Genomic DNA, 16,667 nt, shown 5'->3' on the forward strand with positions numbered 1-16,667 from the left:
CGAATCTACAAAAATTTTTCTGATTTGCATTCCGAAGTGCAGTTCATGCTTCAATTTTACTCTTTGAAGTAAAATATAGATTGTTTTCGTTGAAATCTAGTTTGTTTTCGCTGAATGCCAGACAAAAAATCCAAAAATATTTTTACTAAAATTTTACTTCGAAAATGCCATAACTCGTCCAAATCTTCGAATTTCGAAACTGTAAAAGCATTCCGCAATGCGGGAGATTACGAGCAATCATTTTCTATTAACAATATCTTAGAATTTGAATTTTTATTTTTTTCCGAAATTTTCGAACAAGGGTATAGCCTATTGAAAATTTAGATTTTCGAATATCAAAAATTTTTCTGATTTGCATTCCGAAGTGCAGTTCATGCTTTAATTTTACTGCTTGAAATAAAAAATAGTTTGTTTTCGTTGAAATCTGGTTTGTTTTCGCTGAATGCCAGACAAAAAATCCAAAAATATTTTTACTAAAAATTTACTTCGAAAATGCCATAACTCGTCCAAATCTTCGAATTTCGAAACTGTAAAAGCATTCCGCAATGCGGGAGATTACGAGCAATCATTTTCAATTAACAATATCTTAGAATTCGAATTTTTATTTTTTTCCGAAATTTTCGAACAAGGGTATAGCCCATTGAAAATTTCGATTTTCGAATATACAAAAATTTTTCTGATTTGCATTCCGAAGTGCTTCAATTTTACTGCTTGAAATAAAAAATAGTTTGTTTTCGTTGAAATCTGGTTTGTTTTCGCTGAATGCCAGACAAAAAATCCAAAAATATTTTTACTAAAAATTTACTCCGAAAATGTCTTAACTCGCCCAAATCTTTGAATTTCGAAACTGTAAAAGCATTCCGCAATGCGGGAGATTACGAGCAATCATTTTCTATTAACAATATCTTAGAATTCGAATTTTTAGTTTTTTTCGAAATTTTCGAACAAGGGTATAGCCCATTGAAAATTTCGATTTTCGAATCTACAAAAATTTTTCTGATTTGCATTCCGAAGTGCAGTTCATGCTTCAATTTTACTCTTTGAAGTAAAATATAGATTGTTTTCGTTGAAATCTAGTTTGTTTTCGCTGAATGCCAGACAAAAAATCCAAAAATATTTTTACTAAAATTTTACTTCGAAAATGCCATAACTCGTCCAAATCTTCGAATTTCGAAACTGTAAAAGCATTCCGCAATGCGGGAGATTACGAGCAATCATTTTCTATTAACAATATCTTAGAATTTGAATTTTTATTTTTTTCCGAAATTTTCGAACAAGGGTATAGCCTATTGAAAATTTAGATTTTCGAATATCAAAAATTTTTCTGATTTGCATTCCGAAGTGCAGTTCATGCTTTAATTTTACTGCTTGAAATAAAAAATAGTTTGTTTTCGTTGAAATCTGGTTTGTTTTCGCTGAATGCCAGACAAAAAATCCAAAAATATTTTTACTAAAAATTTACTTCGAAAATGCCATAACTCGTCCAAATCTTCGAATTTCGAAACTGTAAAAGCATTCCGCAATGCGGGAGATTACGAGCAATCATTTTCAATTAACAATATCTTAGAATTCGAATTTTTATTTTTTTCCGAAATTTTCGAACAAGGGTATAGCCCATTGAAAACTTCGATTTTCGAATATACAAAATTTTTTCTGATATGCATTCCGAAGTGCAGTTTATGCTTCATTTTTACTCTTTGAAGTAAAATATAGATTGTTTTCGTTGAAATCTAGTTTTTTTTCACTGAATGCCAGACAAAAAATCCTAAAACATTTTTACTAAAATTTTACTCCGAAAATGTCATAACTCGTCCAAATCTTCGAATTTCGAAACTGTAAAAGCATTCCGCAATGCGGGAGATTACGAGCAAACATTTTCAATTAACAATATCTTAGAATTCGAATTTTTTTTCCGAAATTTTCGAACAAGGGTATAGCCCATTGAAAATTTCGATTTTCGAATATACAAAAATTTTTCTGATTTGCATTCCGAAGTGCAGTTCATGCTTCAATTTTACTGCTTGAAAAAAAAAATTGTTTGTTTTCGTTGAAATCTGGTTTGTTTTCGCTGAATGCCAGACAAAAAATCCAAAAATATTTTTACTACAAATTTACTTCGAAAATGTCATAACTCGTCCAAATCTTCGAATTTCGAAACTGTAAAAGCTTTCCGCAATGCGGGAGATTACGAGCAATCATTTTCAATTAACAATATCTTAGAATTCGAATATTTAATTTTTTTCCGAAATTTTCGAATAAGGGTATAGCCCATTGAAAGTTTCGATTTTCGAATATACAAAAATTTTTCTGATTTGCATTCCGAAGTGCAGTTCATGCTTCAATTTTACTGCTTGAAATAAAAAATAGTTTGTTTTCGTTGAAATCTGGTTTGTTTTCGCTGAATGCCAGACAAAAAATCCAAAAATATTTTTACTAAAAATTTACTTCGAAAATGCCATAACTCGTCCAAATCTTCGAATTTCGAAACTGTAAAAGCATTGCGCAATGGGGGAGATTACGAGCAAACATTTTCAATTAACAATATCTTAGAATTCGAATTTTTTTTCCGAAATTTTCGAACAAGGGTATAGCCCATTGAAAATCTCGATTTTCGAATATACAAAAATTTTTCTGATTTGCATTCCGAAGTGCAGTTCATGCTTCATTTTTACTCTTTGAAGTAAAATATTGATTGTTTTCCTTGAAATCTGTTTTTTTTCACTGAATGCCAGACAAAAAATCCAAAAATATTTTTACTAAAAATTTACTTCGAAAATGCCATAACTCGTCCAAATCTTCGAATTTCGAAACTGTAAAAGCATTCCGCAATGCGGGAGATTACGAGCAATCATTTTCAATTAACAATATCTTAGAATTCGAATTTTTATTTTTTTCCGATATTTTCGAACAAGGGTATAGCCCATTGAAAATTTCGATTTTCGAATGTACAACAATTTTTCTGATTTGCATTCCGAAGTGCAGTTCATGCTTCAATTATACTGTTTGAAGCACGAAATAATTTGTTTTCGTTGAAATCTGGTTTGTTGTCGCTGAATCCCAGACAAAAAATCCAAAAATATTTTTACTAAAATTTTACTTCGAAAATGCCATAACTCGTCCAAATCTTCGAATTTCGAAACTATAAAAGCATTCCGCAATGCGGGAGATTACGAGCAATCATTTTCTATTAACAATATCTTAGAATTCGAATTTTAATTTTTTTCCGAAATTTTCGAACAAGGGTACAGCCCATTGAAAATTTCGATTTTCGAATATACAAAAATTTTTCTGATTTGCATTCCGAAGTGCAGTTCATGCTTCAATTTTACTGCTTGAAATAAAAAATAGTTTGTTTTCGTTGAAATCTGGTTTGATTACGCTGAATGCCAGACAAAAAATCCAAAAATATTTTTACTAAAATTTTACTCCGAAAATGCCAAAACTTGCCCAAATCTTCGAATTTCGAAATTGTAAAAGCATTCCGCAATGCGGGAAATTACGAGCACTCATTTTCAATTAACAATATCTTAGAAATCGAATTTTTATTTTTTTCCGAAATTTTCAAACAAGGGTATAGCCCATTGAAAATTTCGATTTTCGAATATACAAAAATTTTTCTGATTTGCATTCCGAAGTGCAGTTCATGCTTCCATTTTACTGCTTGAAATAAAAAATAGTTTGTTTTCGTTGAAATCTGGTTTGTTTTCGCTGAATGCCAGACAAAAAATCCAAAAATATTTTTACTAAAAATTTACTCCGAAAATGTCATAACTCGTCCAAATCTTCGAATTTCGAAACTGTAAAAGCATTCCGCAATGCGGGAGATTACGAGCAATCATTTTCAATTAACAATATCTTAGAATTCGAATTTTTAATTTTTTTCCGAAATTTTCGAACAAGGGTATAGCCCATTGAAAATTTCGATTTTCGAATGTACAAAATGTTTTCTGATTTGCATTCCGAAGTGCAGTTTATGCTTCATTTTTACTCTTTGAAGTAAATTATAGATTGTTTTCGTTGAAATCTGTTTTTTTTTTCACTGAATGCCAGACAAAAAATCCAAAAATATTTTTACTAAAATTTTACTCCGAAAATGTCATAACTCGTCCAAATCTTCGAATTTCGAAACTGTTAAAGCATTCCGCAATGCGGGAGATTACGAGCAATCATTTTCAATTAACAATATCTTAGAAATCGAATTTTTGTTTTTTTCCAAAATTTTCAAACAAGGGTATAGCCCATTGAAAATTTCGATTTTCGAATATACAAACATTTTTCTGCTTTGCATTCCGGAGTACAGTTCATGCTTCAATTAAACTGTTGGAAGCAAGAAATAGTTTGTTATCGCTGAAACCTGGTTTGTTTTCGCTGAATGCCAGATAAAAAATCCAAAAATAGTTTTACTAAATTTCAAAAATATTTTTACTAAAATTTTACTCCGAAAATGCCAAAACTCGCCCAAATCTTCGAATTTCGAAATTGTAAAAGCATTCCGCAATGCGGGAGATTACGAGCACTCATTTTCAATTAACAATATCTTAGAATTCGAATTTTTATTTTTCTCCGAATTTTTCGAACAAGGGTATAGCCCATTGAAAATTTCGATTTTCGAATGTACAAAAATTTTTCTGATTTGCATTCCGAAGTGCAGTTCATGCTTCAATTTTACTGCTTGAAATAAAAAATAGTTTGTTTTCGTTGAAATCTGGTTTGTTTTCGCTGAATGCCACACAAAAAATCCAAAAATATTTTTACTAAAATTTTACTCCGAAAATGCTAAAACTCACCCAAATCTTCGAATTTAGAGACTGTAAAAGCATTCCGCAATGCGGGAGATTACGAGCAATCATTTTCAACTAACAATATCTTAGAATTCGAATTTTTAATTTTTTTCCGAAATTTTCGAACAAGGGTATAGCCCATTGAAAATTTCGATTTTCGAATGTACAAAATGTTTTCTGATTTGCATTCCGAAGTGCAGTTTATGCTTCATTTTTACTCTTTGAAGTAAAATATAGATTGTTTTCGTTGAAATCTAGTTTTTTTTTCATTGAATGCCAGACAAAAAATCCAAAAATATTTTTACTAAAATTTTACTCCGAAAATGTCATAACTCGTCCAAATCTTCGAATTTCGAAACTGTTAAAGCATTCCGCAATGCGGGAGATTACGAGCAATCATTTTCAATTAACAATATCTTAGAATTCGAATTTTTGTTTTTTTCCAAAATTTTCAAACAAGGGTATAGCCCATGGAAAATTTCGATTTTCGAATATACAAACATTTTTCTGCTTCGCATTCCGGAGTACAGTTCATGCTTCAATTAAACTGTTGAAAGCAAGAAATAATTTGTTATCGCTGAAACCTGGTTTGTTTTCGCTGAATGCCAGACATAAAATCCAAAAATATTTTTACTAAAAATTTACTTCGAAAATGCCATAACTCGTCCAAATCTTCGAATTTCGAAACTGTAAAAGCATTCCGCAATGCGGGAGATTACGAGCAATCATTTTCAATTAACAATATCTTAGAATTCGAATTTTTATTTTTTTCCGAAATTTTCGAACAAGGGTATAGCCCATTGAAAATTTCGATTTTCGAATGTAAAAACATTTTTCTGATTTGCATTCCGAAGTGCAGTTCATGTTTCAATTCTACTGTTTGAAGTAAAATATAGTTTGTTTTCGTTGAAATCTAGTTTTTTTTTCACTGAATGCCAGACAAAAAATCCAAAAACATTTTTACTAAAATTTTACTCCGAAAATGTCATAACTCGTCCAAATCTTCGAATTTCGAAACTGTTAAAGCATTCCGCAATGCGGGAGATTACGAGCACTCATTTTCAATTAACAATATCTTAGAATTCGAATTTTTATTTTTTTCCGAAATTTTCGAACAAGGGTATAGCCCATTGAAAATTTCGATTTTCGAATATACAAAAATTTTTCTGATTTGCATTCCGAAGTGCAGTTCATGCTTCAATTTTACTGTTTGAAGTAATATATAGTTTGTTTTCGTTGAAATCTGGTTTGTTTTCGCTGAATACCAGACAAAAAATCCAAAAATATTTTTACTAAAAATTTACTTCGAAAATGCCATAACCCGTCCAAATCTTCGAATTTCGAAACTGTAAAAGCATTCCGCAATGCGGGAGATTTCGAGCAATCTTTTTTAATTAACAATATCTTAGAATTCGAATTTTTATTTTTTTCCGAAATTTTCGAACAAGGGTATAGCCTATTGAAAATTTCGATTTTCGAATATCAAAAATTTTTCTGATTTGCATTCCGAAGTGCAGTTCATGCTTCAATTTTACTGCTTGAAATAAAAAATAGTTTGTTTTCGTTGAAATCTGGTTTGTTTTCGCTGAATGCCAGACAAAAAATCCAAAAATATTTTTACTAAAATTTTACTCCGAAAATGCTAAAACTCGTCCAAATCTTCGAATTTCGAAACTGTAAAAGCATTCCGCAATGCGGGAGATTACGAGCAATCATTTTCAATTAACAACATCTTAGAATTCGAATTTTTAATTTTTTTCCGAAATTTTCGAACAAGGGTATAGCCCATTGAAAATTTCGATTTTCGAATATCAAAAATTTTTGTGATTTGCATTCCGAAGTGCAGTTCATGCTTCAATTTTACTGTTTGAAGTAAAATATAGTTTGTTTTCGTTGAAATCTGGTTTGTTTTCGCTGAATGCCAGACAAAAAATCCAAAATTATTTTTACTAAAATTTTACTCCGAAAATGCTAAAACTCGTCCAAATCTTCGAATTTTGAAACTGTAAAAGCATTCCGCAATGCGGGAGATTACGAGCAATCATTTTCAATTAACAATATCTTAGAATTCGAATTTTTATTTTTTTCCGAAATTTTCGAACAAGGGTATAGCCCATTGAAAATTTCGATTTTCGAATGTACAAAAATTTTTCTGATTTGCAATCCGAAGTGCAGTTTATGCTTCAATTATACTGTTTCAAGCTAAATATAAGTTGTTTTGGTTCAAATCTGGTTTGTTTTCGCTGAATGCCAGACAAAAAATCCAAAAATATTTTTACTAAAATTTTACTCCGAAAATGCCAAAACTCGCCCAAATCTTCGAATTTCGAAATTGTAAAAGCATTCCGCAATGCGGGAGATTACGAGGAATCATTTTCAATTAACAATATCTTAGAATTCGAATTTTTATTTTTTTCCGAAATTTTCGAACAAGGGTATAGCCCATTGAAAATTTCGAATTTCGAATGTACAAAAATTTTTCTGATTTGCACTCTGAAATGCAGTTCATGCTTCAATTCTACTGTTTCAAGCAAAAAATAATTGGTTTTCGTTGAAATCTGGTTTGTTTTCGCTGAATGCCAGACAAAAAATCCATAAATTTTTTTACTAAAATTTTACTCCGAAAATGCCAAAACTTGCCCAAATCTTCGAAATTCGAAACTGTAAAAGCATTCTGCAATGCGGGAGATTACGAGCAATCATTTTCAATTAACAATATCTTAGAATTCGAATTTTTATTTTTTCCGAAATTTTCGAACAAGGGTATAGCCCATTGAAAATTTCGATTTTCGAATGTACAAAAATTTTTCTGATTTGCATTCCGAAGTGCAGTTCATGCTTCAATTTTACTGCTTGAAATAAAAAATAGTTTGTTTTCGTTGAAATCTGGTTTTTTTTTTCACTGAATGCCAGACAAAAAATCCAAAAATATTTTTACTAACATTTTACTCCGAAAATGCAAAAACTCGCCCAAATCTTTGAATTTCGAGACTGTAAAAGCATTCCGGAATGTGGGAGATCACGAGCAATCTTTTTCAATTAACGATATCTTAGAATTCGAATTTTTATTTTTTTTTTTTTTTCGAACAAATCCAAAAATATTTTTACTAAAATTTTACTCCGAAAATGCCAAAACTCGCACAAATCTTCGAATTTCGAAAATATAAAAGCATTCCGCAATGCGGGAAATTACGAGCAATCATTTTCAATTAACAATTTCTTAGAATTGGATTTTTTATTTTTTCCCGAAATTTTCGAACAAGGGTGTAGTCCATTGAAAATTTGGAAAATTCCAAGAACATTTTTACCTAAATTTTACTCCGAAAATATATTAAAATTTTGGTAAAAGAAGGTCTCATTTGACACATCTTAGGCTGGGATTTATAAAGAAAAAGGCTATGGTTGTTTTTTTCTTAAATATTGTATTTCTTTATTTGTTTCATATTTTCTTCTTTTTTTTTTCAATATAATCTTTTTGTTTTATAATTATAAGTAAATAATTAAAATTATATTAAAGTTTGTTTGTTTTTAAGGGTTTTGTTTTGGGAAGAGAGAATGGAGTACAATGTATGTATGTATAATAATAATAATTATAATATTAATTTAAACATTTGTTTCATTTACGTTTTTTAGGTTTTTTGTTTTTTGTTTGTAGTAGAACTCTACTATGTATCCACAACGATTTAAGAGTGTTAAGATGTATATGCGGGGGATTTGTATGTTATACAAATGTATGTTAATATATATACATACAGAAATCAATTTTCGTTTAAATTACATGTAATTATATATTATTTAATAAATAGAAATTTTTAAAACAAAATTTAAAGAGAAATGAAACCAAAATAATTGAAAGGGAAGGAAAAAAATTAAAACAAAAATATGAAACTAAATCAATTATTGTTTAAAATGGGATTTTTCATCTTAAATCTATCAAAAATGAAAAAAGAATAAGTTTACAAATTATTGAAAAACACTTGTTGTGGTTGTTGTGGGTAAATCTCAACTAAAATGAAATAATTTTACAATGTATGCAATTATGTGTGTATTTTTTTTATCAGTTTCGTTTGTGGGTTCATTTGTTTCTCTATTGAATTGAGAGATTTTTTTTTAGAATTTTATTTTGAAATCTTAAAATTATTTCACTTAAAAAGAAAACTTCACCAGCAGTTATGCGATTCATTAAAAACAAATTTGATTTTAAAAAAATTAAAAATTTAAAAAAAAAAAAACTGAAAAAATTTCAAACGCAAATGAACATAAATCGGGGTTAAGGGTTTGCAATTCTGTTTCTATACAGTTTGTTTTTTATATAATACAAAATTAATTTTTTGCATATTTTTTTTTCAATTATTAAAGAAAATTGGTAGTGTTTTTTCACATTTCTCCTGTTGTTTAAGATTTTTCTTTTTTTTTTATATAATATATAAAATTTTTTAAGGTTTTCTTTTTTTTTTAAATGGCTGATTTTCTTTAATTTGTTTTGTGTCTAAGTTGAGTTTATTATGGTTACTCAAAAAAAATCATAAAAATAAAAAATAAACTTTTTATATAATTTTCTTTATGTTTTTAATATACAAATACAATAGATGTTGTTAATATTTTTCTAGAAAAAAAACTTAAAAAATTACAAACATTATTGTTTTTTGTAACATCATATATTTATCAATTTTTTATTTTATTTTTAAGTAAATTATTAAACTCGTTTTTTTTTTTCATTAAATTAAATACGTTTGAAAATGAACAGTCCTTTGCGGTTGCTTTGCTTAGTTTTTTGCATTTTTTTTCTTCTCTATATTATTTTAAAAATTAAAACTAATTTATATATGACATTGATGGTAAGACTGGAGACTCGCCTGCACCTTATATACATACGTATGTGTAAACGTATATATAAATATGTGAGTGAGTATGAACGAGAGAGTCTTTATTACGTGTATGAATGCAATTGGTCAACTTTTTACAAAAAAAGAATATTATTTCAAAAAAAAATTCTTCTTATAAGAGAAACCAACATTTTGGTCCTAGCATGAGTGAGTGATAAGTAGTCAAGTAGGAGTAGTAGGAGGTAATCCAGAATTTTTGCAGTAAATCATTGCTCTCAATCCTACTTCTTAACTTCTTCATTTCTTCCCTTCTCTACACGCACTCACACACACACACACACAGATCGAGTGAATGGTAGGAGAATGAAGTCATTTTGGTTGATGAGGTGTGGATGTGGAGGGGATGTTACAGTACAGTACTCTAGTAGTAGTGGTAGTGGTAGAGAGTTATAGAATTGCTCTATATCCTGTAATTTTACAATGAAACAATTGAAATATAAAAAAAAATTATTGTATAAATTCTTCATATATACACAAAGTACACTTATACAATTAGCAAATGTATTTGTGGCTTATGTTGGTTGTAGTAGTGTTGATGGTGGAGCTGGTGACAAAAAAAAATTAGATAAAGAATCAACGAAAAATGAACTTTGAGTAGGGTTTTCAACAAATTTGTGTGGTTTCTTTTTTGTTTTTTGTAAGTTTTTGAAATTTCTTTAAATTTGCTTCTCTCTTTTGTTATAAATTAGTTTTTCTAATTGTATTTATTACTTTTTTTTAATTAAAATTATTTTAGTGTTTTTTTTTGTGGGGGAATTCATAAAATTCCTTTAGCTTGCGATTTGGTTATGTACTAATTAAAATAAAAAAAAACTCCCAGTTAAAATTAAAGAACAATTTAACAACATGAGGGAGGAAAAATAATGAATTACATTAAAAAAAAAAATTAAATATATGCCAAATATGAAAAAAATTAAAAAAATACGAATGTATCCACATACAAATATTCCAATTAAAATGTGTAAAAAAATTATAAAAAAATAAAATAAAATAAAATAAACATTCAAACAAAATCTAATTAAGAAAATAAGAATAAAATAACAGAAAAATAAAATAAAAGATAAGAAGAATAAAATAAGAAAAATAAAATTAAAAACAAGAGAAAAAAAATTAGAAAAATAAAATAAAAAATAAGAAGAATAAAATAAAAAACAGGAAAAATAAAATAAAAAAAATAAGAAAAATAGAATACAAAAAAAATACAAAAATTAAAGATATTATAAATAAAAAACAATTTAAAAATAAAAACATATAAAATAAAAAAAAAATTAAAAAAACACATTTAAAATATATTATAATAAAAAAAAATATTTTGTTTAGGTTTGAAAGAGGGTGCGGATTCCATAAATAAGTTTTATACTTTTCAATATTTTTCAATTGTGTTTTTTATTTTATTTTTTATATTTATCAATTTAAAATTTTTTTTTAATTTTTTATTTTTAATTATTTTTTAATTTTTAATTTTTTTATCATTATATATTTTTTATATAAGTTTATGTTTTTTATTTTTAAATTTTTTTATTTTTATTTAAAATTTTTTGTTTTTTATTTAAAATTTGTATTCTTTATGTATTTAAAATAAAATATATTTAAAATGTATAAAAAATAATAAATTTTAAAATAAAAAACGCATTAAGAAAAAAGAAACTTATTTAGGTGGATTACGCATATAAGATTTTTTTTTTTATTTTTTAATTGTAATATTTTTTTAATGTGTTTTTTATTTATTTTTATTTTTGATATTTTTTTACTTTTACTTTTTACTTTTTTTATTTTTAAATTATTTATAAACATTTTTTTTCTTTAAATTGATCTTTTTATTTTTTAATTATAATTCTTTTAAATAATATTTACCATCTTACAAATACTATAATTAAAAAAAAAATTATTTAAAAAAAATTAAAATTCTTTTTCTTTAATTTTTTTAATTATAATTTTTTTTAATAATGTTTACCATTTACAAAATACTATAATTAAAAAATAACAAAGTTGTTTAAAAAATACTATAAATAAGAAAAAATTTAAAAAATAAGAAAACAAAAAAATAAAAAACACTTTTAAAATATATTATAGTAAAAAATTAAAAATAAAAACTTATTTAGTTTGAAAAGAGGGTGCGGATTCCGCTAATAAGTTTTTTTATTTTGTAATTGTAATATTTTTCATTTAAATTTTTTTTTTAATTTTTATTTCATTTTTTTTTTAATTAAAATTATTTATAAAATTTTATAATTAAAAAAAATAAAAAAATGAAAATAATATATTGAAAAAAAAATAATCATTTTTCTTTTCATTTTTTAATTATAATATTTTTTAATAATACAAAACATTTAAAATATATAAAAAATAATACAAATATTAATATATTAGAAAATAAAAAAATTTTAATATAAAAAAATCTCATTTAAAAAATATCATAATTAATATATAAAAATATTAAAAATTAAGAACATAAAAATAAAAAACACATTTAAATAAAAAAAAATTATTTTGGTTAGGTTAAAAAGAGCGGGGCGGTTTCCACAAATAAGTTTTATATTTTTTAATATTTTTTAAATGTGCTTTTTATTTTATTTTTTATATTTATCAATTTTTCATTTTTTTTTATTTTTAAATTTTTTATTTTTAATTATTTTTGTTTTTTAATTTTTTATTTTTAATTATTTTTGGTTTTTAATTTTTTTTTATTATTATATGTATTTTTTAATAATATTTATTTTTAGTTTACTTAAAAAATTTTATAATTCACAAATATTGAAAAAATAAAAAAATAAAATTTTTAAAAAGGTATAAAAAACAAATACAAAAAAAAATAGATAATAAAAAGTTAAAAAAAAAAAATAATAAAAAATTTTACATATACGTAACGTTTTTCCAAAACTGAAACAAACAAAAACATTTAGCACGTAGACGACACATACACACAGCTTAAAGAGACAACAACTATACATTGATACAACAACAAAATTATATGTATGTTGGCAATTATAAGAAAGTTTTCTAAAAATTTATAAAGGCAAAATATTTGAGAAGAACTCATAATTTTAATTATTATTTTTTTTTTTTATTGCAATAAAACAAAAAAAGAAAGTTTATAAGAAAATATAAAAAAATATTCCTGGGAACATTTTTTGAAATTTTTTTTTGAAAAATTATTTTCCTTTAGTGAACAAAAAAAAAATCAATTTCGGAAAGGTATTATAACAAGAAATAAAAAAGAAAAAGAAAGTTTTTAGAAGAAAATATTTTTTTATTTAATGGTTTGGTTTTCTGAATGTATTCTTATTGCTAATCCTAATCCTTCCGGTTAGTGTTTTTTTTTTTACCCAATGCTGCATAACATTAGGTGTTCGCGTACTCAATTTGCCAGTAAAAACTTGCAGGAGAGTAAGAAACTTCTGCTGGAGAAAAAACCTCCAGCAGGAATTTGCAACCTCTTATTTACAAAAATCTCCAAAAATTTTTGGCTCTCGCACTCTCTCTTACTGAAAACCGAACGACTTTTCGTAAAAGTTTGTGTACATTTTTGAGTACGCGACCACTCTTGGTGCGTAATGCTGCCGTCATTACCTCTGAACACTTCCAATAATCAATCGAATGAATTAATCGTCTCGGAGCCCCGGACGTATACCAGAAAAGAGCGGGCTGGTCGTGCATGTTAATGCAAATCAGCCAAGAAACAAGAAGAAGGTCGCAAGTATTTGACCGGTAGCACTTGGCGATAAGGCGATGGGTCTATAGGTGATAAATTATTCCGCTGCAGTGTTAGCCCCAGGAGTGAGCGAGACCCAAAGAAGAAAATTGCAGACTTATCAAAACAAACATGGTAAACATAGACCATCTACACGCGGAGACCAAGATTCTTAAGGTTAAGAATCATTATGAACTTTTGACCAAAAAATTCACTTAAGCTGCCATTAAAGTAATCACCCCAATTTCTAACTCTCCGAGTTGGAACCTCCTTTAGTGAAAAGTAGAAGAATATTTGAATGTTCATGAAAGCAATTCGTCAATATCTCGCCAATGCACTCACAACCGCTTCATGCCAAGTTGGTTTGCCAGATATCCATTAGAGTAGTGTTATCACTGTGACTTCATCATACCGATCAAAAAGAGTCCTTGGCGAAAGCACGACACCCATAGCAGATGACGAGGAAATCCAGATACAACTGTCTCAATTATCGTATTGGCCGGGGTTAAACGATACTAACTGCCCTGCATTTGAATCAGAACCCCATGACACAAAACCACATGCACGAATAACTGTAGTCATTTTAAAAATTGCCGGAGATATCACTCTATGGTGCTTCGACTTCTGATCCCTAAATTCCAAAAATGACTGGCGACCACACAGATAATTCGCACAAACATGCACGAACTAATATAACTGTAGTTATTTTAAACAGTGCCGAAGATATCATGCCACCTTGGGGAACTCCCTGTTTCACTCTAAGGTGTTTCGACTTCTCATCCCTAAATTCCACAAATGACTGGCGACCACACAAATAATTCTCGATCCAGCGTTTCAGGCATGGCTGACCGTGTCGAATGCCTTCGATAGGTCCAGTGCCACGAGGACCGTCCTATCACATGGCCTAGGATGATTGAAGCCGCAGCAAATGTGTGTGGTGATGGCATGCAAAGCAGTTGTTGTGCAGTCTTCGAAATCCAGGCTGATGCTCGGTGAAAGGAAATTCTCCAGCGAGTCACGGGATAAGTAGTTCCTCAAACGTCTTGCCCACTAAAGAAGGGAGATTGGTCTGTACGACTTCCCCTTACTCTGGTCCTTTGTAGACTACAGTAGCGGGATCACTCAGCCCATTTTCCAGACCTCGCGTACTATAGGAGTGTTTAAAGACAGGTTGACGTCAGTTGTAAGTTACTCAACTCCAGGTAGATCAAGATTCTACAGCATCAGTATAGAGATTCCATCGGGGCCCAACGCCTTGGATGATTTGGCGCCAAGGATGACATTTGCAACTTCGCCCAGGGTAACTTGTGATGGCTGTCCATCGGCTCACAGACCACGAATACGACGAATGGTTCGCCTCCTAGCCCTATTACTCTCGGGATGCAAGTTGACAGTTGAACAACCTGGAGCATCTCTTTGGATCAGTCACAGTTACGTCGCCAAAAGTGACTGAGGTCCTCTCATCCCGTCTACCGGGGTTCAACAGTGACTTAACAGTAGACCACGGCTTGCCTAACGGTACCTAAGTTACATTGCACTCCAAGTGTTTCAGCCACAAATTCCGTTTATGTTCGTTGACTACCAGATTCCAGATTCAGCACGCTGATTCTGATGTTGGTGGGGTCTGTACAATGAATCCCATCACGTTGGTCTGCAAGTACCACTGCCTGGGACGGAAAATTGGGTCGCACTTGGGGTATTCGACCGGCTGGTATAAAGCGAGGGGCAACTAGCACATTCGAGGGGGGTGTTCACTTGAGATTGTTGTACTCTCTGAAGGTGATCCAATCGGCCATCTTCTGATTGATAAACGTCCGGCGCTCAGAGGTTATGAAGTCGGGCGGTCGGTCGATGGTGATAATTATGGGGAGGTGGTTTGATCCCAAAGCTGGGAGCTACTGGGTGCGTCCACAAGTTGCAGTTAGTTGATCCAACTAAAGAATGTTTAAAATTTTCGACATTTTTAATTAATTTTATAATTGATCCAATTAAAAAATGATTGAAATTTATTGAAAATTCCAATTAATTTCTATATTTCGTACACAGAGTTTGGGCAAAGGTCCGTGGGCACACGTAAAGAAAACTTTCCTGCAGGGGTTCTAATAAAAAAAGTCGGTTGTGAGGTAGGGGTGCTCCATAGATTTGTTGTTGTCGTTGCAGTGTGTTGTGTACTGAGGCGGCAGCCCTTGGCCGATGAAGGACTCCATCGGGCTAATCCGGCACATAGAACTGGCTGCCGCGGTATTGCTATAGATTTATCGAAATGTGGGACGTATGGATCTATGAAATCTCCGTCCTTTTTTAATTTTGTAGGGGACAAAATAGCCTTTGATTGAATTTGCTTAAGCACCATATTGGAAAAATTTTTAAGATTTGATTAAAAAGATGATTGAAACAATTAACATTTTAATTAAAAGCTACAAAATTTCCAGTCACGCGTGTGTAATTGAAACAATTTTTGATTGAAACAATTGCATAATGAATTAAAAAATTATTAAAATTTTTATATTTTCGATAAATTTTTTAATTGATCCAATTAAAAAAAAATAATTTTTCGAAATTTTCAATAAACTTTTTTAATTGATCCAATTGCAAAACCCTCAATCATGACTGTAATCGAAAAAAATCGTATTCAATCAAAAAAAATGATTGCATCAACTAATTTTTTAATTGATAATGATTTTATTTTCAATTAAATTTTTAATTGATTTTTTTTTTGATTTTTTTCTTTGTAGTTATAGTTTGCTGCACTTAACCGATTATTCAGTTTCTTGGTGGAAAGAAAAAGAACCTTAGGAAAGCAAATAGTTCAAATTTTTTTCCCTTACAAAAGTAAAATTTTGAAAATTCAATATTTCATTTTTTTTTTCTTTCAGTGGAAATTTTATTATAAAATTTTGAAAAAGGTCGAATGGAATAAATAAAACTGAATTCAGTGGTCTACTATTCCTTTACATTATGGTTTCTTAATAAAAACTATAATCAAATTAAAATAAAAAATAATTCTTAAAATAAAGGATTCACAAAAAAAAACTAAAAATAATAAACAAAAAAATTTTGGAAAATGAAAGCCAATTTCTCAACTTAATGTTGCTCAATAATCGATTACCGTAATGGTAATTTTTTTAAGGTTATTCAAACAACAACTATCTACAATTGACTTTTAAAAATTGTTTTCTTATACATGTTATGACTTATCGATCAGTCGATAACCATGAAATCGATTGCTAGTTATCATCGATTACCAGCTGTTAGCTTTTAACGCTAATTATGCATAATCTGTTAATTAAACTATTTTTGTTTTTTGTA

Source organism: Stomoxys calcitrans, chromosome 2 (genome assembly GCF_963082655.1).
Source record: "Stomoxys calcitrans chromosome 2, idStoCalc2.1, whole genome shotgun sequence".
In the NCBI taxonomy this organism is placed as follows: Eukaryota; Metazoa; Arthropoda; class Insecta; order Diptera; family Muscidae; genus Stomoxys; species Stomoxys calcitrans.